The following is a 27,905-nucleotide window of genomic DNA, read 5'->3' as shown; positions in this document are numbered from 1 at the left end:
ATGGCGTAGAAATGTCGTTACTTTCGTACTTGTTTAATTAAATTTGTTGTCTAATTATGTTTACATCAAAATCCTTATTTACAATTAAAACCTTTTTGTATCCAAGAGTGTTGAAAAGTTCCTGCATTTACCGTACATTGATCAAGATATTGTCTGTAGGATATTCCTTTGTTGATTCCCACAGAAAATATCCGACAATTTTCTGTAATGTTTTATTACAGGAAATTTGTGTTTTTTCACTAGCATCTCTGTCAACTTTGTTGTCTGATCGGGTTTCACCCTCAACTCTTTTGATATGTTTTACCTTTTCTCTATTTTCCTTCGTTTCTTTCCTGCAAGAGTAGAAACAGGAAATTATTTTACCTATTTCTGATACATATCTCTTGCTAGATCTTACAGGACACGACCCAGCAGAACACCAAAGTCAAGCATCACTGGTAAGCGACTGGGTGACCACTTCGATCAGCCTGCGTAGGGACCAGTATCGGTCCTCGTGAAACTGTTCTGCCGCAAAGTGTTCGACTTCAAGTGGTTACCCTTCGGATCATCCTCGGATCCTTCGGATCATTTTTTGAAAAGGAAAAAAAAAAATGTTTTTAGGGCATTATTATGTTTTCTCTCTTGTTTTACTAAAAATATAAGAGTTTTCTTCATTTTTGACGATCAAATAATATTTTGCGAACTTTTCTTTCTCTTTATAACAAAATCCAATTCATGACACTCTGCTATTATTTTTTCTACAAAAATATTGTTTTAGTAAGGAAATGATTGTCTAAAGCAAAATATTTGCGAATAATAAAATGCGATTTCGTAATAAAGTTACAAGTTTAGAAATGAAGCTTTAGGTCATAAAATTTTCTGCATTTTTTTGCGTTTAATAAAGAATCTTTTATTGGAAGTTTATTAACATTGAATAATTTCGGCCTACAATAAATCAAATTAGAACAATAAATAAAAAAACATTATAGTTTTTTTTAAATGCTCCAATTTTTTTTAATCAGTTATTTTCAGCAGATCATGGGTTAGAGTCCCCTTGCCGTCAAGTTAACCGTGGAAGGTTCTCGTGATCTTCCTCTCCAGTAACGCAAATGCGGATGATTTCCATCAAAAAATATTCCAGGAAGGCAAATTTTTCCCATACTTGATCCAGGAGCTCCCTTGTCTTCGGGATTGGGTTCAAAATTGCAAGGCTATGTAGTTGAACATCAGTAGTCATGAACCCAAAACCAGGTCTGCTGTTCAAGAACGGCTATAAAAATAAAATAAAAATCTATTTGTACTTTATTTGTTAAATGTTTTAACCATGTAAATTAGTGGAGCTTTCATTTTAGTAAACATCCTTTTGTTGGTTTAAAGCTATAAAATGATTTTATTCGAACTATTTTAAAATAAATTACAGGTGTGTAAATAAAGGAAGCAATAAAGTCATCTTCTAGATCAGAGGTCGCCAAAGTGGTCTATATAGACCCCCAGGGGTCTATTTAACATAAGCGGGGGTCGATCTAAGCCAGGGGGTCGATCCGAACCGGAAGGGTCAATTGGTCAAAGGATTATCAGTATTTTTTAGATATGTGACAATTAGAAGTAAAAGAAGAAGACTTGGAAATATATACAGGTAATCTTCAAAAATTGAGCGACTATTTTAAACTGCGTTTTGTTGATTTGGAAAACATTGACATCCCTGATTGGATTATTGTGCCATTTTCTGCTCAAATTGAAAACGTGGACATCAACCTGCAAGATGAGCTTGCTGAATTATTATGGGGATTTGAAGCAAAGACGCTTTTTAAAAATTTAACAATAAGCAAATTTTGGACAAATATAAATATAAATATAATGCAAAAATTTGTAAGACTTCCCGAAATAGCTCAGCCATTTATGATAGCATTTCCAAGTTCCTATATGGTTGAAGCCGGTTTCAGTCACGTAAATTCAATCTTAACTAAGAACAGAAATAAATTAAATGTGGAGTTTCGAGGGGATTTAAGATTAAAATTGACCAATTTTGAACCCAATATAACGAACCTTGCAAAAAAAAACTCCAGGCATTGATTAAGAAGCAATAAATCCGTAGTTACTTTACTTGTTATTTCTACTTACTTATAATTACTTATTATTTCATAAATATTAAGGTATTTATGTTTCAACATAAATATATTTTTCATAAAACTATTGTTACACTATGTACTATTACTTTAATAAATGTTCAAAATCATAAAATAAATGTACAAACACAGTATCTAATAGAGTTTTATTTTAATTAGCAGAAAATTACTTTTATGAGGGTCGATGGGGATTTCGAAAAATTATGTAGGGGTCGATGATCAAAAAAGTTTGGCAACCCCTGTTCTAGATAATGATATTGACCGTCATGTATGAAGTTGCAATACATACAATAATTTCAGTAATCAGCAAAATTCACTAAATTTGTGTAGGAAAATATTTTTGCAATAGTGGTGACTTTGGGTTAACATCACAAAACAAATCTTCGGGTGACATTAACAATGATACTTTTTGTTAATTTTCAGAATACATTTCGTACTGAAGATAAAGTACTTTCGTAGAATTTAAACAAAGATTTTTGTTAGATAATGAGTAAAATTGAACGATCTTTAAATAAAAATTTTCTCTAACTTTCAATGCAATAAGAAGTATGAAATATTATGGAATTTTTTCTGTTTTTGTTATAGTTAGTCTTTAATAATTTGAAAAAAGTTAAACAGTACAAGGGCAATGGAATGTATAAAACACTAATATCAACAACATTCAGTAAACGAAAGAGACTGATAATTTTTGTAAGAAAAATATCACTTATAGGTCCCAGAAAATAAGGCACATTCTTTATAAATAATTTAAGTGAGTCTTGATATCTCCCTTCCAATGAGGTGACCCAGGTTCGAATCCCAGAGATCAGACTTTCAAATTTTGGTAAAGTATTAAATTTTAACGATTAATGTGATTCTTTTAACCAAAGAATATGGTACATGACTATTAGTGGAATAGATTTCCAAGTATAACACGGTAATATGGTTCCAATAATGGCTCTAACCCTAACAATAAATTATTATCTGACTGACAACAACAGTTATTGATGGAATTTCTCTCCCTCCACTCCATCAAAAGGTCTAAGAGGTCGTGTATTCGATCCCCGGTGATTGATGCGTTAAATCTGTTGAGTCTCAAAGTTCTCCATGTTCCTATAACAAATCATGCCTCTTGGTTTTCCTTATCTTCTGGATTGGTTCAAAATTACAAGGCTACGGAGGTAATCCTTAGTATTGGGTCAATGGCGGTTATAAAATAAAATAATATCGTTTTTATGTTTATTTATATTCTATTCATCACTTTTAATAAGCCCTGTATAACAATAATAATTATTTTTACACCTGTCTTGTATTTCCGCCAAAGATCAAACAGAATCGTCTAGTGAATCGGTATTTAATATTTATAATGGCAGTTAAGTCATAAGATGAAAGCGTAATTATATTTGCTTTCGATAGATGTTCGCTTGATTTTTATAAAATTATAGAAGCATAAAAATCAGAATAACAGCACAATAATTTATGTGAGTTTTACTTGGACTCTCCGATACGATTCTTTTGCAAAATCTCTTTTTCAAGCTGAAAAAAGTTTTGAAGAGTTTACGTTCTCATAAAAGATTCTGAGTATCCACTTTAATTAAACCTTTAAAGCCGTTCTTATAATTGATAAATTATATTAGAATAAAAAATATTAACAGTCACCCGCAGTGGATTGATCGTAAAGACACAGTTCCTAGTAGAACACTGAAGTCAAGCATCACTGCTTGCGGTCAGTGACCACTTTGATCAGCCTGCGTAGGGACCGAGAGTGCATGGTATAGGTCCTCGTTCAACCGTGAAGTGATCGCGCTCAGGTCGTCGGACTACCAAAGCAGAGGATCAAAATTGCGATGTCTTCGGATCATCTTTAGGGATGTTTCCCAGTCCGTCGCCAATAGCCCATTGTGCTGCTCTAGTAGGACGTAAATCAAGTACGTATCAACCGTGTTCATTTCTCTTATTACTTTTGACATCAAGTGAAGCGCAAACTTATAAAATTAAGATTGAGAGAGATAAATTTTTCTTAAACAATACGTAAACGTAAAATAAATAAATAAAAACACTCAACTTAATCAACTTTCAAACAAAGTGGAAATTCAAAAGAAAAAAATCGCATTCAATTTAAAAATAGAAATAAACCTTTCAGCACGTCAAATCTTAACTCTATAGTTGCAGCCAATTCTGAAGATTTAAATTTCAACGGGCAACATACACGGTATTTTTTAACACCAATTTCAAGAGTTGATAATTCGTGAACTAATAACTGAATTTTAGTTTTCTTTTATTGCATCGTACTTATTGTGCATTTTTCTACTCACCTTCGTAATTTTAAGTTATTTAGTTTTATAGTTATTACGCGACAAAGCAAAACTTAACGTTAATTTGAACATCGAAGACAGCGATATTTTTGTTAATTTAAAAGAAAAAAAATCTATAATCTTTTATCACAGCAAACATCTTTAGCTTGTTTGGAACCCAAAATTTATCGTCTGATTCGTTTCAAGCATGCATTTTAAAGTTAAATTTGAGAAATATTCCATATTCGGATAACTGTTAACCAATAAAATCCATTTCATACGAAATATATCTATTTAATTTAAACGTAAGATTTTTTATTTATCCGTTTCATTTGAATGTTTTCTAGACGATTTTATTTGTTTTCTAATTGATTTGAGATGAAATATAGGGACAACATTTTTCCTCTTATACCGATTACCATTTCATCATTAATTTCTCTGCATTCTTACTGTAATTTACAGAGATTATTTTTAGGTTTTTTATGAGTTTGTTTATTTTATTCATTTAAGAGACGAGGTTATTTTTAAGTAGGCAATTCCTATTTATTTATCCTACTTAAGTTCTTGAATTTCTGAATAATTTAATCCTTAGAGTTTAGGATATTTTGTGAACATATATATATATATATATAAATCTTTGTGCAACTGCATTAATGCAGTTTAAGGTGCTAAAATATTTTGAAGCAATTCTAATAATGTAATTTTGACAACCACTTTCTAACATCTCTAAAATGAAACAATATCGGCCATATGACATTTTGTTTTACATAAATTAATTTTTAAAATGTATTTATTTACAGTTATTTAAAAAAAAAATTAAATGTCTCAGAATCTTTTTCTTTAAAAAAAATGCTTTATGAAATCATTTTCATTTAAAAATGAAAGTAGGTGTTCCAAAAAGACATTTAAAATAAATAAAAACAATCAATGTTTTATACAGAATAATAAAAGAAAGTAAAAAATAAATTTTCAAGGAATCATTTATAGGAATTTTCTCAAAAGATTGCACTCTATTTTTGTTTCAAATGAACGATTTTTACAAAACAATTCTTCAAATATCTAAATTCTAGTGTTAGGATGGATGGAAGAAACACCTGGCTTCATTGTCCAATCCTATTTCAAGATTGGAACGACAGCTGTTTCCTACTAGCATCTGTTCCGTTGGGTCAAAGCGCACTGATCCACAACCCAGCTGTCGGTCAATTTTTGTCCCCTTTTGTTAGATCCAAGCCTTTTTCTTATTGTATGGGGATTGAAGAAAATATTTGAGGGGTTTTATGAAAGAATTTCTTTGTTCCTCTCCTTGCAAAAGTTTTCCCACGGGGAGCCTTTTCTTCATTCAGGTAAGGGAATGGGTGGGTAAATAATGTATCTTAAACCTACCCTATTTTCAAATAGTAAGAAACGAGAAGGGCATAAATTTGAAAATTTTTAAACGGAAAAAAAATGGAATCAAACAATAAATAAAATTTGTTTTTTTGCGATATTACTAATTATAACTACATACAGTTCCTGGCCATATTATAAGATTCTATGTAAAATTTTAATTATCATTGGATATTATACAGCATCGTTGTTTTTGCACTTGTTTTCGTTCGTGCATCAATTGGTTAACAATGCAACGTTAAAAATAAATGCAAGTATATCTTCCGAATAAATTACTAGTGCCTTTGAAAATAAAAGTATTAACTCGTACAAAACATGTCATTAGTAAAAAACTACAGCGCGTCTAATAATTTGGTCTAATTATTATAGTGTACTATAATAATATTTGACATAATAAATATTCTATATCTATATAGTATATCGTCTACTTTATCCAGTCGTCGAATTTATATCGTCCAATTTAATCAATTGATAACTAACGTTAAGAAGTGCAAAACGGTTGTGTCAAAACAATCACCTGATAATTAAGATTTGACATAGTGTCTAATAATTTGATCAGGTATCAGTTTATCGGTATCAGTTAAAACAAATGTTCAACAATTATAATGCCATTTTATTTATTTTTACATGAGATGTCAGCAAATTTTTATAACAACACAAAGTTTCTAAATTCAATTAAAATATCAAGTTTATCACTGATAAGTCATTTTTTTATTCTACCGAAGAAAATTTAATCGTCCAATTATATGTAAGGATATTGAAATCAATGCATTAAAGAATGAGGCACGTGATTCTCATTGAATTTAGGAAATAAATAAAAACGTGTCTATTTATTTTAAAAGCATACATATTTATTTATAGATTAAAACTAGTTTATAAAGTAAAACAAAATGCAATACAATTTAATTATTAGAATTGCAGAGCATTTTGTTGCAGGCAGCATTTAAAGACAGCATAAAATGATTTTAAAATATTTGTTTAACGTTTAATTGTATAAAAACTGAAAATGTATTAAAACAATTCTACATTCAATAGAAATTACGGTAGTTTCATGAGTCGTCATTGAATAATCTGGTTCTTTATAAACCATCATTTTATAATTAAAAAAGTCTCGAATATTTTCTAATCAGTCAAACATTTTGTATAAAATAGAGCATTCATCGTCTATCTAGCTTCATTTATTAGGCGCCATTTTTTAGGTACAAGGCTTATGGTAAGGAGCCGAAATTCAAGAAAAAGCAGTTTGAAAATTTCTTATTTAAAATACAAGTATTTAAAAAAAATTATTGTTTTTAAGAGACAGAAAAGGTTTGTTTTAAGTATTTAGGAAGTGTTTTAGAACAACAATGAATGGTACTATAAATAATTAAAACATTACACGAATCAAAATGATTTTTTGATTGTTCCGAATTTTTGTTACATGTTTAAATAATGAATGAATCATTCAATGGAACAGTAATAACAGTTTGTTAATGATTTGTATTAAAATAGAAAAAAAACAAAAAAAAAAAAAACTAGGTTATACTTGTTAGTACTACTCACAAGTTTCTTTTTGAAATTAATACTTCTTAATGAAAAATTTTTAGCTATTGATTTTTTTATTATGTTATAATTAAATTCCATCTTAAAGCATATGAAGTGAAAAATAATGAAGTGAAAAAAATAGAAAAACCCGGATCTTATATAGTGTTCCATGAAATTTTTTCTGCGAAATTATAGTTTGCTGTTTATCAGCTAAAGTATAGCCAAAAATAATAAAAAGTGAATATTCAGAGTGGAAAATTTGATACGTTTAAGGACTCAAGCATTATGACACTGACTAAATGTAAATAGAAAAAATAATTTTATTTTATTTTCAGATTACATTTTAAGAGATTCACTCATGCTTGGAAAGTTTTTTCACTTATTTATTTATATTTTCTAGGGGAAACTAGCTGTAGTAAATACTCTTTTATTCACCGTCATATTTTTCAAAATATTGGTAAAAAAAATAATATGCAAAATTTTCATAACTCCAGAGTTAATAAATTAAAGTAACATATTTGGATTTATTTTCTGTTAGATGTATGCTAACTTATTTACAAATTTTCGCAATAGTCTGAAATATGGTAAGAAAGAAAATTTCGTTGTAAACAAGTCGATGGTTGGAACAAACCTCACCCTGTTCCATAGAGATCCATATAAGTACTTAAAAAAGTATTCTTTTAATTTTAATCAAAAATGTATGCACGAGATTGTTATATATATATTGAGTGAGTTGATTCTATAAACCAGTTTGTTTTTTGCGTTTGTGTAATATTTTATTTTCGTTTCAGTAAACATTCAAAATGATAAATTTGTACAAACACGAGGTTGTTCGAGAGAATTTAATCACCTTTTTCGAATAACCTTTTAATGTTGTACAATGGTTGATTAGTCGGTCACATTTGAAAAATTTCGTTAAAATTTCAAAAAAATGTTCAAATAGCAATAATTTATATTTATGTGCGTGTGCACATGTAATTGAAAATTGAGCGCAGCTGAGAAATTTTATGTTATCTTTTAAAGTGATAATTAAGGAAGGAATTAATTTGTGTTTTAATGAATTTTAACGCTATTTTATTTTGAGTTTAGAACTAATGATGACATAGTAATTTATGAACGAATAACATTCAGTATAAGTTAATGATATTTAGTCATTTCATATTGAGTTTAGAACTAATGATGACATAATAATTTATGAATGAATGACCTTCAGTTTAAGTGCGGGATGACCAAGTTTGTAGGTTTTCTTTTTATGTATGATGTGACGAAGTTAGCTTTTATATCAAATGTAACTTTTGTATCAAAAGTAAAAGCAATTTTCTTTGGTGAACTTCAGGTACTAAAACAGTGGGCCCTAAAAATCCTTGTGATCAAAAAAGGGCAGAAATCTACTCAGAGGTGTGACAAGGAAAAATATTCATTAAAATATTAATTAGAGATTGAAATGGGCTACAGGTAGAGTAGAGCAGAACTCTCTACCTATGGCAACACTTCGCATGCTTTCACCATTAGCGCGTGGAGAGCCATAGAAGAAGGAAGCATGTTAGTTTATGTCTTGATTTTCAAATAGATTAAAAACTTTTAAGGTAAGAAACTATGTGGAACTCAAAACTACATTAAACTTATATCTAAAAGAAAACGCCATGGAACTGTTAAAAGATATTTTTAACAATTAAATACGAAAAATATAGAAAAATATCGTAGTACGACTGAAAAGAGGAGGGAATCGGTTTTCTCCCCAGATGGCATATTCCAGTACCTATTCAAAAATGGTGTCTTTTTTACAGTGATAATAAAATAATTTTACATGTGGGCATTAGAAATTTTCATAAACAATGTCAAAAGCTTAATTAAATCCTACTAAACCAGGAAATTGAAGAAAATTTTTTTAAATTTTTAACAACATTTAAATATTAACTAAAAAAAAAAAAGAAAGAAATCAGGCTTTACTTGAACTTATTATGTTAATTAGATATGTTACGCATACAAAAGAAAAGAAACAATGAGTACTAGTGTTCAACAGTCGCCAACAGAGGTATAGCAAGATATGTTAGCACAAAGCACGCTGAATTTCAACTAACCTATGTCCATGAAAACTTATAATGAAGTTTTAAAGAATTTTTTTCACTCAATTAAGTTTAGGATAAAGTGGAAAATATTAATTATTTTCTAAGCAATTTGCACGAATAAAAATTGGCATTCTTTTTAATTAATAATCTAGTATAATGTACAGTATACCAGTATGCACAGTGGATTCAATTTTAATTGTTCTAAGGCCTAAACTAAAATATGCTAATTAACTAGTTCAGACAATCTTGACTCAGTTCGTAACTCAGTATCTTGAGTTACGAAATTAGATTCAGAAACCTATTTTCCCTGTATAAACATAAATGTTTTCGACGGATTCTTTTACCCAGCAATTTAATAGCGAGAATTTACAATTGTAAGGTATGCATATATTGTAAGGTATAACATAATTTTAAGTACGTAATTTGAAATGGAAAAAGGCAAAATTTGGGCATAGTTTCTTAATAATCGTATTTATTTATTTTGGAACTATTAAAAAAGCTGAGCGATACTTTGATCGCTATCCAAAGTTTCAAAATTTCTCTTTTTAAATATTTCATCATATCTCGGGAGCTTTTTAAGAAGATCGTTTTTGCACGCAATTATAATACTCATTAATCTAAAAAAAAAATTTCACTTACCATTTTATTCATTATTTTTTTAGTAACAGTGAAAATTTTTTATTCTATGTTATTCAAGTTTTTGCACCATTTTAAAGGATGCAATTTTAAATGACAAAATGTGAACGAAATCTCTCGAGAAGAAGAATATAAAAATAAGCCTTTTTTCAAATTTTATAACTCAGATCCGGCTTACTCAAATCTGGTATTTTGTCATTTAAAATTACTTAAATGTAAAAATTTATATACTTTACAATTCACTATTTTTTCAAAGTTTTTGTTAAGTAAAATAATAAATTATATTTGGATAAACGAATATTAAAATTCTGGGGGGAAAAAATTAGGTTCGATTTTTGTGAGGTATGGTTAAATATGTGAAATTAAGGTTCATCAAATTATATTTCCCAGATTGCATTTACCATTCTGTACATCAATGGTTAAAAATTCGTTGAAAAAGGTTTATTCAGAGAAAGTATGTTTCTGTAACTTAAGTAAGTGTTAATACTAATTAAAACCACCCTTTTGAGCCATTACGATTTGTAAATATCCAATCCATGCTTTATTTTAGGTCTTTTTTTATTTGCTCAATGTATTTTAGATTTATAGGAACAAAAATATTGAATATATGAATAAAAAATATAAGAATTAACTATACGAATAAAAATATATACAAGAGCATAATCTTATTCAAATAGCACGATTTACTGACTACTGTAATCCATGCATTAAATTTTGGGGTACCTTTTCTTATATCCTCACAACATTTCAGCCCCTGCTAAAGTTTATAGCATAAACTACTTCACATTTAAGTAATAAATAAAAATTATACTCAGCAAAACATTATTGGTTACCACATGCGGAGTAGGTGCATGGGGATAACAAAATTTAATTCAGTATAAATAAAAATTTTGCATAATTTACGTAGAAAGTTAATAACTTTCTGTCTTTCGACACCACCTGTCAGAATAAAGCACGGTTAAAACTACTCATGAAAAAAGGAGCTTCATATATATATTCTATAAACCAGNTATTTTTAGTGTATATATATATATATAAATATATATGCAACGAAAAAAACTGTGATGGCTCAGGAATTCCAAAGAGGTGAACCGAGGTTGATACGAATGCCGGCTTGCACCGACCTTAGTACTAACGTAAAATATTTTCTGAGGTAGACGGTTAGAGTACCCTTGTCGTCAGGCTAATCGTAGGAGGTTTTCCACTCCCTGCAATGGAAATGCGGGCTAGTTCCATTAAAAAAACGAAGGCAAAATTTCTCCCAATTTTTGACCCAGGAGTTCCCCTGTCTTTCGGATTGGGTTCAAAAGGACAAGGCTTCTTAGTTGAACATTAGTAGTCGTAAACCCAAAATTGGGTCGGCTGTTCAACGACGGTTATAAAATTAATTTTTTTTTAAAAAAAGGGTATGTTTATTGAGGGAAAGTTCGTTTTCGTGTTTGATTTCGCATCTTAAATTATCGTCTGCACTTATTAATTAACATATTTAAGGTCACCCCGTCGAGCTGTTCTAAAATAAAAATAATATAAATTCAGTTCATTATTATTGCAGGAATAAAAAAGAAAAATGATCAAACCATGAAACTCAATTGGTTACGAGCAGTTGTCCCGAAATGTTAGACAAGGATCAAGATTCATCCATCTAAAATATGCATTTAAATTATTAATCTACAACTCAATATTTTCTTATTCGTAAAATCTGTAATTAAAAATAAATTCTTCAATTTTATATACACTGGTGTAAGAAATTAAAAGCAGACCTGGTCAATAATCTCTTGAACTAGTGGACCGATTTTAATGAAATTTGATAAGTACATACATTCATACAATACAAAACAAATAATTATTCAACAATTTTAATACTGATCGTGCGAAACACTCGTTGTAATCGGAAGGTATGAAATAGTCATAGGCCATTGCCACAGGAAATGTTAAACTGCCTTATTTCAAGTATGAAATCACGCTGCAAGGACCGTATATCTGACCCCACGGTAAGGGGACCCCCTATCAACCCATTTTTTTTATTTGTTCTGCAACCGCTTTTTCAAACTCCAACGTGTGTTACGCACGATCATGCGTGTGTATTACAATTGTTGAATAATTATTTGTTTTGTATTGTATGAATGTATGTAACATAATAATCTGTCCAGCAGTTCTAGAGATAATCGACCAAGTCTGCTTTTTTTACACCAGTGTAGTTAAAACAGAACAATTATATATATTTTAGTAAACTACAACTACTATTACAAATGTAGTGCTACTTTTTTGAATGATTCCAAAATATTTTTGAAATGTAATCGCTACTTTTAAGAGATATATTTAGGAGGAATGCTAATCTTAAAGGAAATATGTATAGTTCAGATACATCAGTTTTAGAACCAAGTTGTATTAACCAAATGGTTTTCATATGAAAATGTTTTCCAATAAAATTGAAATTTTATTGAAGTTGAATTCCTTTGCTAGAGTATTTCATGAAGCCACAAAGCAATATTTAATTTGTAGTTCAACATAACCCGGGTTGAATAATTTGAATGTATAATTCGATAGTTTTATAATTTTTGTACTATCCCAGATGACGGAGTACTGAGAGTGAACTAAACCATAAAAAGTTTATTTTGATAACAACTCCTTGTTATCAAAATTATCTTTGGTTGGTGTGATTTCAAAAGATTATCTTTGGTTGTTGTGATTTCAAAAGATTATCTTTGGTTGTTGTGATTTCAAAAGATCTAACCTAATTATCAAAATGCCACACAATTAACCAAATATTTAAAAATCTAACTGAAATATTTTGTACTCATCATTATTTTCTCTAGAAATCTCTTAATCTGCGTATTTTCGTAAAATCTGCGTATTTTTACCTACTTAATCTATAATTTGCTTTATCCTCCTCTATTCTCTGAGTTTGATTGTTTAAAGACTTTTAAGTAACTGTGTAATTTTACTTTACAAAGTCATATAAAGGTGATAAAGACTATAGTCAGATGAGGGTGATATTAGGGTGAATATTTTTACTCATCATTATTTTCTCTAGAAATCTCTTTTAAATATTTGCGAAAATAAAACTGTAAAATCTGCGTATTTTTACCTACTTTATCTATAATTTGCTTTATCCTCCTCTATTCTCTGTGTTTGATTGTTTAAAGACTTTTAAGTAGCTGTGTAATTTTACTTTACAAAGTCATATAAAGACGATAAAGACTATAGTCAGATAAAGGTTATATTAGGGTGAATATTTTTAGTAATGGTTTTACAGTTATTAAACTTAAAAATATATTACACTATGTTTAAATAAATTAGTTACATTTTAATTACATTTATGTAACAATTACAATAGAGAAAATCAGAAATTATAATTTTATACAAGACAAATAAAATTACTGCTATATTATCAGGCAAAGTAAATATGTATAAAATATTTTTTTGTCAAAAATATTAATCAACTTTTTGAGTCACACACGAGATAACAAAGCAAAGGACAAAGAAATATTTAACTTTTCTGGTCAAATATTCTCGAAAAAACATTAAAAATCCTTTTTATAAACAATAAGAATCTAACGTTTACATCATCTGTTTACTGCATGAATATTATGCCATTCTTGGTCGAAATAAACCAAATTCTCTGCATTTAATTTAAAAAGCAGTGTTTAAACATTTCTTTACTGACTTTGAAAGTAAATCTTTAAAGAAGATCTTTTAATTATGAAAACAAAAGTGAGAGCGAAAAAGTGAAAAATATACTATTTTCGCTGTCTCTTTTATATAAATGACTTTAATTTTTTGAGAAGAGTTTTGGGCCTGGATAGCATGGTTGGTAGGGGACAATGTCTAAGAGGTCGTGAGTCCGATGCCCTGATGCACGTTAAATTTGTCGGGGCCGCAAAGTTCCCCTAACAAATCATTGGTAGCGGAACATTGGTAGCCCAGAATTGGGACTGCTGCTCAAGGACGGTTATTAAATTAAAAAATATTTCTAGTAATGCATATTCGACAAGTATCCTTTTTCATAAAAACAAATTATTCTTCCCTTTTACTTGACAAAAAAGGTAATACTGATTATAAGTTATTATTATCAATATTGTGGATTTTTTTTTAATAAGCGCTACTTTTTTATTTTTTCTAAGACAGACCTGCTAATTCCAGAAATTCGAAAACACTTTTTGTGAACTATGCAAAATAATAACAAAGGAATAAAAATAAATTTCCTTAAATTAAATTTATTCGAGAAACTTTTTTTACTCATAAAATGTTCAAGACAATAATCTTTAATTTTAAAAGACTAATGAAGCATTTTTCTTATAGCGTTATATAATACAACTCTTTCTGGTTTGCTTATAATAGTGAAGGAATTCTTCTGAGTTTGTTTTGACAAAAAAAGAAACCTGTATTGTGATCCCTACATAGTTTCCTGACTTCACACCGTTTTGTATCAGAAAAGAGGACTTCGCTCCGTTAAGTGCCAAGTCTTTAGAAGCGAGATCATCTTTTCTTGTTATTTCTATTAACAAAAAACTTGCTTGAAAAATAGTTGAAATATTAGTCAAATTAGTTATTTCAGCGCGAATATTAAAAAAGCCTCATATGCTTGTCTTTATTTCCCTCAAAATAAGTTTTAAAAAAAAAAGAATACTAAAGAGGAGTTTTAAACCAAATAAACTTAAACAAGGAGGAAAGAGAATTAATGGTTATAAGCAAAGTGCGCACGGGTTCGCCGATACTGATGCATTGATGAGATGGAAAAGCAGATGATTCAGACCAAAAGCGGTCTTCACATATTTCTGCTTCTGTCTTCCTCGAGATTTCAACTGCGCTACGCCGAATCCCTTCACACTTTTTTTTTTTTCGTTATAGAGAGATTCACTTTTTCAAAAAAAGAAGGTGCATGTATGTTACTAAAGTTCGGCTCCACAAGGTCGTTGACATGTAGGAAGTCCATTATGGTCAGGAGATCAGGTTGCAGATCACTTCTTATTAGTCCAAGGCAGTCCTGTAAGTGCTCTAGTGAAACAGAATGGGCAGTGTATGTATATATATATATATATTACGAATTGGGAAACTCTTTTGGCCAGTGTGGTCTGCTGGCATCTATCGTACTTGGTGTTCAGTAGTGTGCCAAGGTGTGTTCTACTGTACCGGTAGTATGTGCCACAATGAATTAAGACTTAATTTTACTTTGGTATATACAGTCAGACCTCTGTTTAACGAATCCCGATATAAAGTTTTTGATATGGAAAATAGGTGAAATACGAGACGAAACAAATTCATACACATAACTAAAATAGTTGTAAAATTATTATCTACTATAGAATTGCTTCAAATGAATTTAACATTAAGGTTTGGTGATTTCTTCCTCACTATTTATTGCTGTTTTGTTTTTCACACTGTCCAACTTTCTCTCATTACAGAATCAATAAAAAGAAAACATCATGTTACAGATCATCAGAACGATCACAGATCAATTTTTATCTCACAACATGGGTGTGTTGTGGATTTTCGAACATTTAATAATGGACAGAAAAACTAAAATAAAAATAGAGAGAAAAATATATTCGATAGTTTTAGTTAAAATGAGGAAATTTGAAAAACAGTAAGCAAAATATAACACTTTAATAACTGCTGATCTAATGATCAAATTAAAAAGTACTAATAGGCGATCTTAATGATTTGAGGAACCTTAAATATGCTAATGAAAATCATAAAATCACACGGTAAATCTTCATCGTGAAAAACGTGTCCGCCAGATTTGGATTCTTGAAATTTTAGGAGGAAATGAGTAAGCGCCATCCGGAAAATAGGGTCCCAAAATTCTGGTCAAGAGAGTGGCAATTAATGCAAATTCCTTTTTTTTTTTTTTCAAATTTCGTTTTCTCAAAGAGGTCCTATTTTTAAATTTAAAAAGAATTCAGGCCTCTCATGAAATAAGGCCTGATTTTTTCCTATCAATCTTTGGATGAGCGAGTAAAAAGTTACTGTTTAAGAGCAAAAAGTGAAGCAATTTTGAGGATTCTATTAATTCAGAGAAAGGGCGTTTTATATAGCTAACTTAATTCGTCTGCACCATTTAATAAGCATATTTGATGTTAGAACTATAATGAATGCATTTTAGTCCGTTGAAATCTAATCATAAATTCCAAAGTGGTGCTCGCATCCCTTAACTAATTCTTCTTCTAGGTGATAATTATTGGTATTAGGGTGACAGGAAAGTCGGTGCATTAAATATTAGTTAAATTTAAAAACATTTTTTATCCATCCATTTCTATCTGGCATTGAAAGGCTAACGAGAGTGAATACAATATTGATTAAAAATAAAATCTTGATGAAAAATATCAAATGCACCGAAATGACATTACTTTCCGGTCCCCCTAATAGTATAGCAGCGTAATAGTTTATTACGTTGCTTAGATAATTCCTTGTTTTCAAAAAATTGTTTCTCAATTTTACTCGAGTAAATGCCCAATATTTCAAGCTCAATTACTTAGATACAATTTTAGATACGCATAATTATTTCACAAATTTCAATAAAATTTGAGGATCACATTTGAGAATTCTGAATTTACTAAAATAATTAGTTTAGTTGTAGCAACTATATAATCCCAAAATATATTCTCAGTTACGGATGGCCTATATTTCTATTATCTTATATATTAATATGTGCGTGCAAAATAAAACATTTGAATTTATCCCATTTCTATAGAAACAAACTGAATTTTAAAATAAATATATCGAAGTTGAATACTTTATGAATACTTTTTGTAGCGCAACATGGATGGGAAAGAAATACTATAAATTTCATGATGACTGTAGCATAATATACTAAATATTTTACAAAAAGAATACTCTTATCAAAATACAAAAGTTTTGAAATTTTCCCTTTATGATTGACGATAAATGTCTTAATATGTTAACTCATGATTTTGAATACTAACAGACAAGTAATTTATTATTTATAGTAGAAAGATTTTTTTTTCTATTAGTTTAAAAAGGGAGCTCTGAATAAAATTAAACTGAAAATTTTAGATTTAGAAAAAAATAAATAAGCTTTAAACTGATTACTATAAATGACTTCATTATGTATACATAGCAGACAACATGGATGGGAAAAAATTCAGTAGATTTTACAAAATTATTTCACGATAACTGTTGCAAAGTTTTACACATGGGGAATTTTAGGGATTTTTATAGTCATCAAAATAGAAAAACTACAATATTTTCTTGTCATGATTAATTGAACTTGAAATGTTATGTTTACAAATAATTGTTAATAGTAATAATCACTTAAATCAAAGATAGTTAAAAGATTTTTAATTAATTATAAAAGGGAGTTGTGAATAAAAATAAACTCAAAAAGTAATAATTTGTGCAAATATTCTATTTCAATAAGGATTTCTTTAAGAAACCTATTCAGTTTTAGGAAAAAACCAGGAGAAGTTTTATTAAATCAGTAGATCAGGAAAAATCTGGCAAAATCCAGTAGAGTTGGCTGCTGTATGTAATATTTATTTAAATGTTCAACAAGCAATAAATTGTGTAAAAATTCTATTTCAATAGAGATTTTTTTTAAAGGAAAATTTTCTAAAATATGCATAATCTAGGAGAATTTTTATTAAACCAGTAGAGTTGGTGTCATAGCCATGAAAATGACGGCATTTTAGTACTTCTTTACATTAAATGAATGAAAAAAGTAAAATAATGTTTCGGCAATTCATGTAAGTTAATACATAATTATTAAAATCGTCTCTTACCAATATGGGTGATAATTTTCGTGTTTGAACAACAGAATGCATTGACTATATTGAATGGATTATCCCAAACAGTATAGAATGATAATTAGAATAAGTTTTCATTCTTTGTGCTTTATTCCTATTATAACACATATATTATTAAATATTTCAGTGTCATTTTGAATTTGAAGAAATATAATTGTTGCATAAAAGTATGTAATTTAAAAAAAATTATTAATCTCATGTACACTAATTAAATGTCTTTCACAGTTTTTTTTTTAAAAATAATTTTAGGTCATACCTTTTTTTGTCAGCTAACGTAAAAATTGTTCCGTTTGTTACTATAATCCTAAGTATTTTTACAGGGATAATTTCTGTATAAATATAATCTTAATATATGTAGAAGTCATAAGTGGTTTTTTAATTATTTAATGTCATTATTTTTTGTTAGATATCATGAAAATGGTCCCGTTTGTTACTAAAATCCTAATTATTTTTACGAAGATAATTTCTGTATGAATATAATATTAATATATGTAAAAGTCAGAAGTGCTTTTTTAATTATTTAATGTTATTATTTCTTGCCAGATACCATGAAAATTCAACGTTTCTAAAAATGTAAAATTTATAAGGCATAAAAATTACCTTCTTCTTCTATCCGATACTTTTGCTTCTTAAGATTAACACTAGTTGTCAAATTACTTTTATTTAGCTTAAGGTTTTCTTTCTAAAATTTTGTTTTTGTCATCAAGGAATTTTTGTCGGTAATTGTGGCCTTTATCCGACTCTCAGTAATCCGATTTGGGCTCGAACCTCAAGCCCGAATTCATTTCTAGCACCAACCAAACATACAATACTTTAATAACATTTCCTTTTAAAACGATTAACAAGGCCTGCTGAAAATAAATTCCAATTCTGTAAATAAGAAACATGACATCCATGTTTCTTATTTACAGAATATATGATATATATATGAGAAATTAAGTCTTTAAATTACACGTTTCTCCCTTCTTTTTTTGAATTGAAAACTTTTAGAATTGACTTTATCTCACTCAAAAATATACCAGTCAGGTGGAATATTAAAAGCAACAGTTTACAATTCTTTCGATTGCAACTATAAATTGTTTGAAAAACTATTTAGTTGTACATTATATTCTTCTTTACTATATTTTAAAGCATCGCATGTTATGACGATTATATTGGAAATAATATATTCAAAAATGCTTGTAATTTGTAGAAAAATAAAGGCCTTAACTCATCTTTAACTTTACTAATTATTTTCAAATGTCACACCAGAAGAAATTCTTTTTGAGTTAATTCAGGAATTGACGTACAAAAATTTCAAATAACTCAATAAAGTAAGAGTATGTGACAATTTCTTCTAAAAACTATTTACTTTTTGCGTGGCACCAAATACTATTAAAATCAACAGATGGATTATTGAAATGCATTATTTATAAAGGGATTTCCTTTAAAATTAAAAAGTCTTTGAAAAGTGGGGTTTTCAATTAAGTGGAAAGGAAAGCAAAATATATAGGATTAACGATGAGTTCTTGGCAAAAGGACTCAGAGTTTATCTTACACAGTAAGACCTCTATTTAACGAAGTATCTAAATCCCGATAATAAGTTCGTTACATAGAAAATCACCTTTTGAAATACTTAAACACAAAACAGGTTTTGAACTCGTAAGCCTAGTACATAATTAAAACAGCAATTGATACACCTTTATCTTGTAAACTAGTATCTACTTTTTATTTTATATATCTTAACGATGAAGGAAATCTGCATGGAAACAACGAATAGAGAAGAGCATTATCCAGTGTTACAATATTATGCTACATACTTTTTCAACTAAAAAAGAAAAAGCTAAATTAATGTTGAAATTATAGCTGCATTTATTAAAAAAGTAATTTTAAACATACATTACTCATGCGTTCGTAAGTTTAATTGCTACTGGTAAAACTCGTTCATTTTGTCTGAGTTTTTCGTATGAAATGCAAACGAAGAGGGAAAGGGATTTTACTGCTTAGTAAGTGGCTTCGAAAATCAATTTCCCCCGTAAAATGCTTCATCAAGTTTGAGATGTTCTGAAATATTTTGGGAAATAGGGAAAGTGGATCTCAAAGAAAAGTTCGTTAAATAGAAAATTTCCTTCGCTATTTGGAAGTTATTTTACGAAGAAATTCCCAAAATATTCTTGGTTCCTCGAAAAAAAAATCGCAAAATAAAGAAATTCGTTAAGTCGACTGAATTTAAAAGCATATTTTTGAAGAAAAATAGCAGCATATCAAACCTTGAGTATTTTTTTTTTTTTTTAATTCTTTGAACCGTATAATTTTTCTGATTCATAGTCACCAAAATAAATAAATAATCTTAAATAGAAATTTTCTTTGAAAAAAGAAAGAAAATCTCCTGAAACTGCAAATTTTATAGGTAAATAATGGTTGAAGTTATACAGGTATGTTATAGCAGTTATGAAAGTCTGAACTTTGCATGGTTACATAAAACCTCAAAAACATGTTTTTGAAAATGTAAATAAAACATTAATTATAATTTAAACTAAAATAAAAATGACTCAGAATTATTATATTCATTAAAATGTAAATTAAATACAAGAATATTTTTTATAAATGTATTCAGTAATTTAAGTTTTATGCCTCTTTTGTTGTTTTAAATGCTTATTGAACCCTCAATTGGAATCATTTCCTCCAAGGTGACAATTTGATGATTTAATAGTTTAAAATTGCAATTTGTTATTTTATTTAAAAATCAGAACTAATATTTTCATTTAAAAGTCTCATTGGTGAAAGCAATGAAACATTAAAAAAAATGAATAATGTAAGCAAATTCTCAGTTTACCCTATTAAAAAAATTAGTGATTATTCAAATGTTGTGTAAAGAAATAAATTCAAATTTTCGAAACAACTTATTTTCGTCTTACAAGATTAAATTTCATCTTAGAAATAAGTATATGACTCCTAATTCCCCTTTATAAAACTTTATGATAATAAAACTCTATTCATCAAACTTTCTTTTTTTTTATAATAATATTAAAGAGTTGTAAAAATTCCGAAAACAAGAAATTGGGTAGATCTCTTTTGCATAATTATCCCCCAATTCAACTTATTTCCAGTTCATTTTTGGAACTGTTGCAGGAAAGTGACATCCCTCAAAGACCGGCTGATCACAGCAAATACAAGACAAAAAAAGATGTCTTAACATAATACATAGTTGACAACATAGATTGGAAAAAGTCGATTTTACGAAACAATATAAATTTAATGATAATTGTTCCACTAAATATTTTACACATAGGGAATTTTAGGGATTTTTATAGTCATCAAAATAGAAAAACTGCAATATTTTCCAGTTATGATTTATGTTAAATGAAGTTGAAATGTTATGTATTATGCTTACTCGTAATTTTGAATAGTAATTGTCATTTAATTCATCAAAGATAGTTAACTGGTTTTAATATATGAGCTTCATTACACTTACGTAACACTTACCTAAATATTGAAGCAAGCAAATAATCTGCGTTGATTTTAATATGTATTTTTTAAGGACTCAATTTTAGGGGATTTATATAAATAAGGAGAATTTTTATTTAACCAGTAGACTAGGAGGGCCAAATCCAGTGGAGTTGGCAGCTATGATAATACGTTTATAGATTCGTTATTTGTATTTGTTTCTGTGTATTTCACGCTGTTGAATAATATATATATAAAAATCAGTTTATGTAAACAAAACAAAACAAAAGGCAAACTTAGTAAAAAAAAAGTCAAACTTATAGTAATAAACTACTTATTCAAATATATTCATTTCATAATTTTATGGTTTTTCCTGCAAAGTTGGAAAAGTTATCTCTAAATATATATAATAAAACCCCTCCACTATTTTGGAATCAAAAGTCGAAAACACTTTAGAAGAAGAAATTTTGTTCAATACAAAAATGTTTCCTTTCTTAGACTGCAAATGTATGAAATTTTTTGATCCAAAATAACTTCTGATATTTATAGAATCGAAAAGTCAAGTAATTTTAGAACATTCATTAATAATTCTGCAGTATTTTATGCTGATCTGGCGAAATAAAAGAAACCTTGATTATCTTAAATAATCTTGAGAAATATAGTCTGAAATATTTCAATCGCACTAAATCAGGGATGGCAAGACACAATGGTTTAAACAGTCTCTTTTATTCTATTTCATCTGTACGACGCTTATCACTTAATTAATTATATTCAAATCTACAAGAAAACTTTTGTTTAATAATAATTAAGAAAATAGAGATCTAACATAGCAAATTCTACATAAACAAATTTATCTAAAATTTCAATGTTTTATTGATAATATATCCAACTGTATTTAACGGGGTGTAAAATAAGCATTAAAATTAAATTACTGATTGAATCTTGTAATACATTTTTGAATGGCAGAGAAGTGTTTGGAAATACAAAATAGAACTATTAAAAGAGAAACCAAAGAAATATTTTCATAAATGGGTTTTTTAATCCGAGGACTCGAATATGCTAAATAGTTCGATATTTTGAAATACAGACACAAAAAAGGGATAATAAGATTGGATTAGATTATTAAAAATATCTAATATTTTCATAAATGGGTTTTTATTTTATTTCCCTATAATATAGAAACTAATTAAAAAAAGAAAATATTTTTAAAACCATTTAAAAAGAACACCATCTAAAAATGACAATATCATGTATTAATATGTGTTTACCTACACTCAAGGTTTAGGACAGTAAAACCTGTACAAAACCTTAGCCTTGCAATTTTTATTTAGCCAGTAGACTAGGATAGCCAAATCCAGTGGAGTTGGCAGCTATGATAATACGTTTATAGATTCGTTATTTGTATTTGTTTCTGTGTATTTCACGCTGTTGAATAATATATATATAAAAATCAGTTTATGTAAACAAAACAAAACAAAAGGCAAACTTAGTAAAAAAAAAGTCAAACTTATAGTAATAAACTACTTATTCAAATATATTCATTTCATAATTTTATGGTTTTTCCTGCAAAGTTGGAAAAGTTATCTCTAAATATATATAATAAAACCCCTCCACTATTTTGGAATCAAAAGTCAATATGCAAAAATACAATATTTTCCATTTATGATTGACATTAAATTAATTTTATAATGGTAACTCATAATTTAAAATAGTAGTAGACAAGTAATTCATTATTGATAGTTAAAAGATTTTACAATTTAAAAAAAAGTTCTAAATATGAAGAAACTGAAAAGTTTAGAAAAAAAAAGTGAGAATGAAATGCCTAGAACTGATTACTGTAAATAAGACTAGCGTCATTATGTATTAGTAATACTTATTTAAATATTCAGGCAAGCAAATTGTGTAAAAATAGGGATCTCTTTTCAAAAACTTACTCATATTTAAGGAATTTTCTTAAATGTGCAAAAACCATGAGAATTCTTATTATACCAGAAGAAACCTGCAAAATCCAGTAGTCTATTGGTAAATCCAGTAGAGTTGGTAGCTATATATATGATAAATATTTGTTGTAAGAACTTCGGATGTAAAAAAATAAAAATATTTCTCCAGACATAATAAAACAGTGATTAAAATTGTATAAACAACTCAATGCAGCAAGCTTCGCTGGTATTTCGCTATAGGAAAAATTTCGTTTTACGGAGGGCAATTATTTAAATTAAATTAGTACTGACTTTGAAAGTTTATACAGATCCATTTGCGTAAAAAAAAAATAAAAAATGCTAGAAAGTAAAGATGAATTTAGTAATGAAAAAAAAATTGCATTTCGCAACACAATCCATTTTGATTGTCAGAAACATGCGAAAAATTCTTTATTGGCATGTGATTAAAAATGAGAGCGAAGTAATGAGAGCAGAAAATTTTTAAATAATTATATTATAAATGTACTTTTATTACCTATATCTTGAGTAAGTAAAATCACGTTAGTTTTTCAATATTTCGTAGTCTTTTGTTGAAATTGGTAATTTTTTCATAATATAGGTTTATAAAGATAAAAAATCCAGAGAAATTTTACACAATATTCAAATTACAGTCGGATCTCTATTTAACGAAGTTGCTAAATCCCGATAATAAAGTCGTTATATGGTAAATTCGTTAGATAAAAAATCACCTTTTGAAATACACACAAAGCAGGTTTTAAGTTCTCAAGCCCTAGACATAATTAAAATAGCTATTGGTACAACTTTATCTTGCGAACTAGTATCTACTATTTGTTTCATAAATCTTAACCATAAAAGAAATGGAAAGCAAGAATAGAGCAAAACATTTTTATCACGCTGCATACATTTTCAACTTAAAAAAAAGCTAAATTTATAATAAAAGTAATTTTGAACACGCGTTCTTAATTTTAATTGCTACTGACGTTCATTTTGTCTGAGTTTTTCGTTTGAAAGGCAAACAAAAAAGGATTTTAGTGTTAAAAGTTGGCTTCGAAAATTCTCCATAAAATGTGTTTAACAAGTTTGAAATGTTCTGAAATATTTTGAGAAAAGTGGATCTCAAAGAAAAGTTCGTTAAATAGAAAAACTCCCTTCGCTATTTGGAAGTTATTTTACGAAGAAATTTCCGAAATGTTCCTCAAAAAAAATCACAAAATAGAGAAAAATGGAAGTTCGTTGAATAGAAGTCCGACTATATTAATCACTTTAATAGTAGGACATTTCTTGGAACCTACATTACTTCCTAAAATTTTCATTGAAAAAATCTATTAATGGTGATTATTATGAAAATGCTGTATTATATTTTGATGTTCGAAAATTCCCTAGTAAAATTATTTGTGAACATAACTAAGTTTTCTTTTGTGTTTGAAAAAACTCGATTTATTCTCTTCACTCATTTTAATGAAAATAAAGCTTCTCACATCGAATGTGGGTCAAATTCTTGTTCGTGACGTCAGGACTAGTTAGTCAACTATGAATCATAACAGGAACCCAAAAAATGAAAATCTTCTTAGCATGCACAATATTTTATTAAACATATTTTTCATTATTTTGTATTAATTTAGGTCAAAAATAAGTGACAAATATTAAGTTTAATTATTTATGGTTGCGTCTTTTTCTGAGTTAAAGGTAAAATCCTCCAAGCAATTTTTTTGCTCTTATTTAGATCTAAGAGAAACAGACATCATTGAAATTTCTTTAATTTACAAATACAGTTATTGATAAATTTTTGAATATCAATGAAAACTACTTTGTATGTCATATCTTAATACAAATATGATCTGACACATTTTTTATAATTAACATTTTTACTTGTAATAAGAGCGTTAGAAGAAAAAATATATGACCCCATCTGCGGCAGTATTAGAAAAGTGAAAAACAAAGTCATTATTCCTATTTTGATTATTTTTAAGGCTTTATCAAAATTACTTCTCGTTGAGCAGCAAGAGAACACTCCGGTCCCTTTTGAAATCTTATAAATTAATATTATATTTTGTTATAAAATATAAATAATTTTTAACACTAAATAATTACAATTTAAAATTTTGTCATAATTAAGTGCTTCATTCAATTTAATTAAAATTGGAAAGTGATTGGGTTTGTCTTATGATTTTAAACTAAGATCAACATAGTCATGGGGGCCACTCTAGAAAAATATCAAGACTTAACTTATTTTTTTGACCATTTAACAGGGTCTAACGCTATTTTTTAAAAAAAAGAAAAAAATTCTGCAAATTACTGTTAACTTTCAGTGAGAATGGTCCACATATTATATCAATGATTGATCATTTTCTATAAAAATTATTTCATTGGTTTATTTTTTACAAAAGAAAAAAAAAAGCTAATCTTGTATAAATTTTTGCACCACTAGTTGAATTACACCACCAACTTTTCCTTGGAGTTATTCAAATTTCTACTTCCTTCACACTTTATTTTTAATACTTTGTCCAAAATTATACCAGTTTAATGTTTTAAAAAATAATCTTAATTTAAACTTTTTGCTCAGTATCTTAAAATGTTTCAGAAAAAAAAAAAAAAAAAAACTCAAGCAGATGTTGAAATTCAGTCAATCCTATTCTTTCATTGTGATGTGACACCATTACATGATCATTTTGCGATAATTAATAAAAAACAATGATGTTTTCGCAAAAAGTAATATTTCCTTAAATTTATTTTAACATAAAAAAGTCTTTCTATTTTTTTAAAGGAAAGAAAGGAATATGAAATAAAATTAGAACTATGTTTTCGATAAATATATTTAATTTAAATAAAATAAAAGTTTTTGGAATGGCTCTTTTTAAGAGAGATCCAATTAAGCTATTCAGTGACCGAAATGTAATGACTGAATGCTCCTTACACATCATACAAGTTTGATAACAAAAATTGAATCTAAAAGACTCACCTATGGGGAGGGGCCTATTGAGCTGAAAATATTCTTGTAAAAGTTGCAAGAGTCACTCTTGATAGGCCGGGACGAGTGCAATATTAGTTGAAAAGAACAATACTGCCAGTCATCCCGACCTGGCCAGAGTAAACTAAACTTATCTGCTAACCATGTGCTCATAACCGGAAAAGAACTTGACAAACAACGAAACATACATACCTGTTACAATCCTTTACTAATCCAGTCTGCGGTTTCTTTCTTTATTCACCTGCAATCAAGTAACCGAAGGCGTATCGAGGTCATTTAATTGAGTATTTTATACATCAGAGAGAGAGAGCTCTTACCTGCTTTCGAATAAATCCACCTTGAACTAATCCCTTAGGCTAGTCTGTTGGGCGTCAGTATGCGTGTATCATTATAAGCGTTGAGAGTAAAAGACTTTTTTTTTTCTTGGTGACTCCGGCCAATAAAAACCAATCATCCCATTTTCCACGAATCAAATTCGTGATTTAGTCCCGCTTTCTATCCACTTTTAACCAATGTTCTATAGCTTGACGGCGGGCAATTCGAAAACTTGTTTTGAACAGGTTTACAGCTGTCGTCTGCTTATTTTTCGTTACCGTGGGCGAAGAAATAAAATGTTATTGTAATGGAAGAAATCTTTAAAAGATTACTTTCTTTTGTTTCCTTAAAAATGGTAAAAATCTGATGCACAATAACTGTAAAAAATTTTCTCTCTGCTTTAGTAATACAAATTAGAGTTTGCTTTTTTTACATACTTTTTTTCCTATTCACTTTTACGTTTTATTTTCATTTTAGTTTTTACAATTTAGCCAAAAAAAATTTACATCTAGAATTTTCATTTAAAATTATTTTTTAAAATTAATTTTTTTTCGTTGCCGCGGGTGAAGAAACAAAATAAAATGTTATTGTAAAGGATGAAATCTTTAAAAAAATTAGTTTTTTTTGTTTCCTTAAAAATGGTAAAAATCTGATGCAGAATAACTGTAAAAAACTTTCTCTCCTCTTTAAAAGCAAGAGTTTGTTTCGTCTTCTTTTTTTCTTTTTTTTTTGTTTCTTACATAAAATTTACTTTTTTTCTATTCAATTTTGCTCTTGATTTCCACTTTAGTTTTTCAATTTAGCCTAAAAATTTTCTTAAATTATTATTATTTTTTTTTTAATTTATCAGTTTTAGCAATTTTTAATTGTATAATTATCATAGCATATTGTCTAATAGTTTCATGCGTGATTTTCACATTACAATAATAGTTTTGTAGTTCATGTATAGATCAAATTTAAGTTCATTGTATGGCTAAGATGTCGATTAATGATTTACAAAGGAGCCGTTACTCGTTGATGGTTTTGACAGAATTTATTACATAATATATAGCTGCCAATCCTTTTCTAGGAGACTCTTTTGACATTTTCTAGATGTCAAAATCATCTTTTAATCATTCATTAAAAGATGATTTTGACAGTTTCTCCAGGTTTGCAAAAAATTCTCCTGGTTTTTATACAGTTTAGAAAATTTCCTAAGCTTTCCTTAAAAAATCCCTATTAAAATAGAATTTATGTGCAGATTATTGCTTGCTTGCATAGTTAAATAAGTGTCACTAATGCATAATACAGCGGACCTCATTCAAAAGATGTAGTTAACTATCTTTGATGAATTAAATGGCTATTACTATTCAAAATTATGAATAAACATGATACATAACATTTCAACATCTTTTAATGTGAAATCATGAGTGTAAAATATTACAGTTTTTTCTATTTTGATGACTATAAAATTCCCTAAGTGTTAAATATTTAGTATATTTTGCAACAATTATCATG

At 28.2% G+C, this 27,905-nt stretch overlaps 1 long non-coding RNA gene across 1 annotated transcript; it reads right to left on the bottom strand.

The window, feature by feature from the left end:
• Window positions 1-852: 852 nt before the first annotated feature.
• On the bottom strand, window positions 853-26,233 carry LOC107454821 (uncharacterized). Its single transcript, XR_001585506.3, has 3 exons — window positions 26,085-26,233; window positions 23,120-23,229; window positions 853-1,249 (listed from the first exon to the last, which is right to left on the bottom strand). It is a non-coding gene; the product is annotated as an uncharacterized lncRNA (long non-coding RNA).
• Window positions 26,234-27,905: the final 1,672 nt, after the last annotated feature.

Source organism: Parasteatoda tepidariorum, chromosome X1, assembly GCF_043381705.1.
Source record: "Parasteatoda tepidariorum isolate YZ-2023 chromosome X1, CAS_Ptep_4.0, whole genome shotgun sequence".
Lineage (NCBI taxonomy): Eukaryota > Metazoa > Arthropoda > Arachnida > Araneae > Theridiidae > Parasteatoda > Parasteatoda tepidariorum.
Note: the sequence above shows the minus strand (reverse complement) of the source record. Positions and strands in the feature narration are given on the sequence as shown.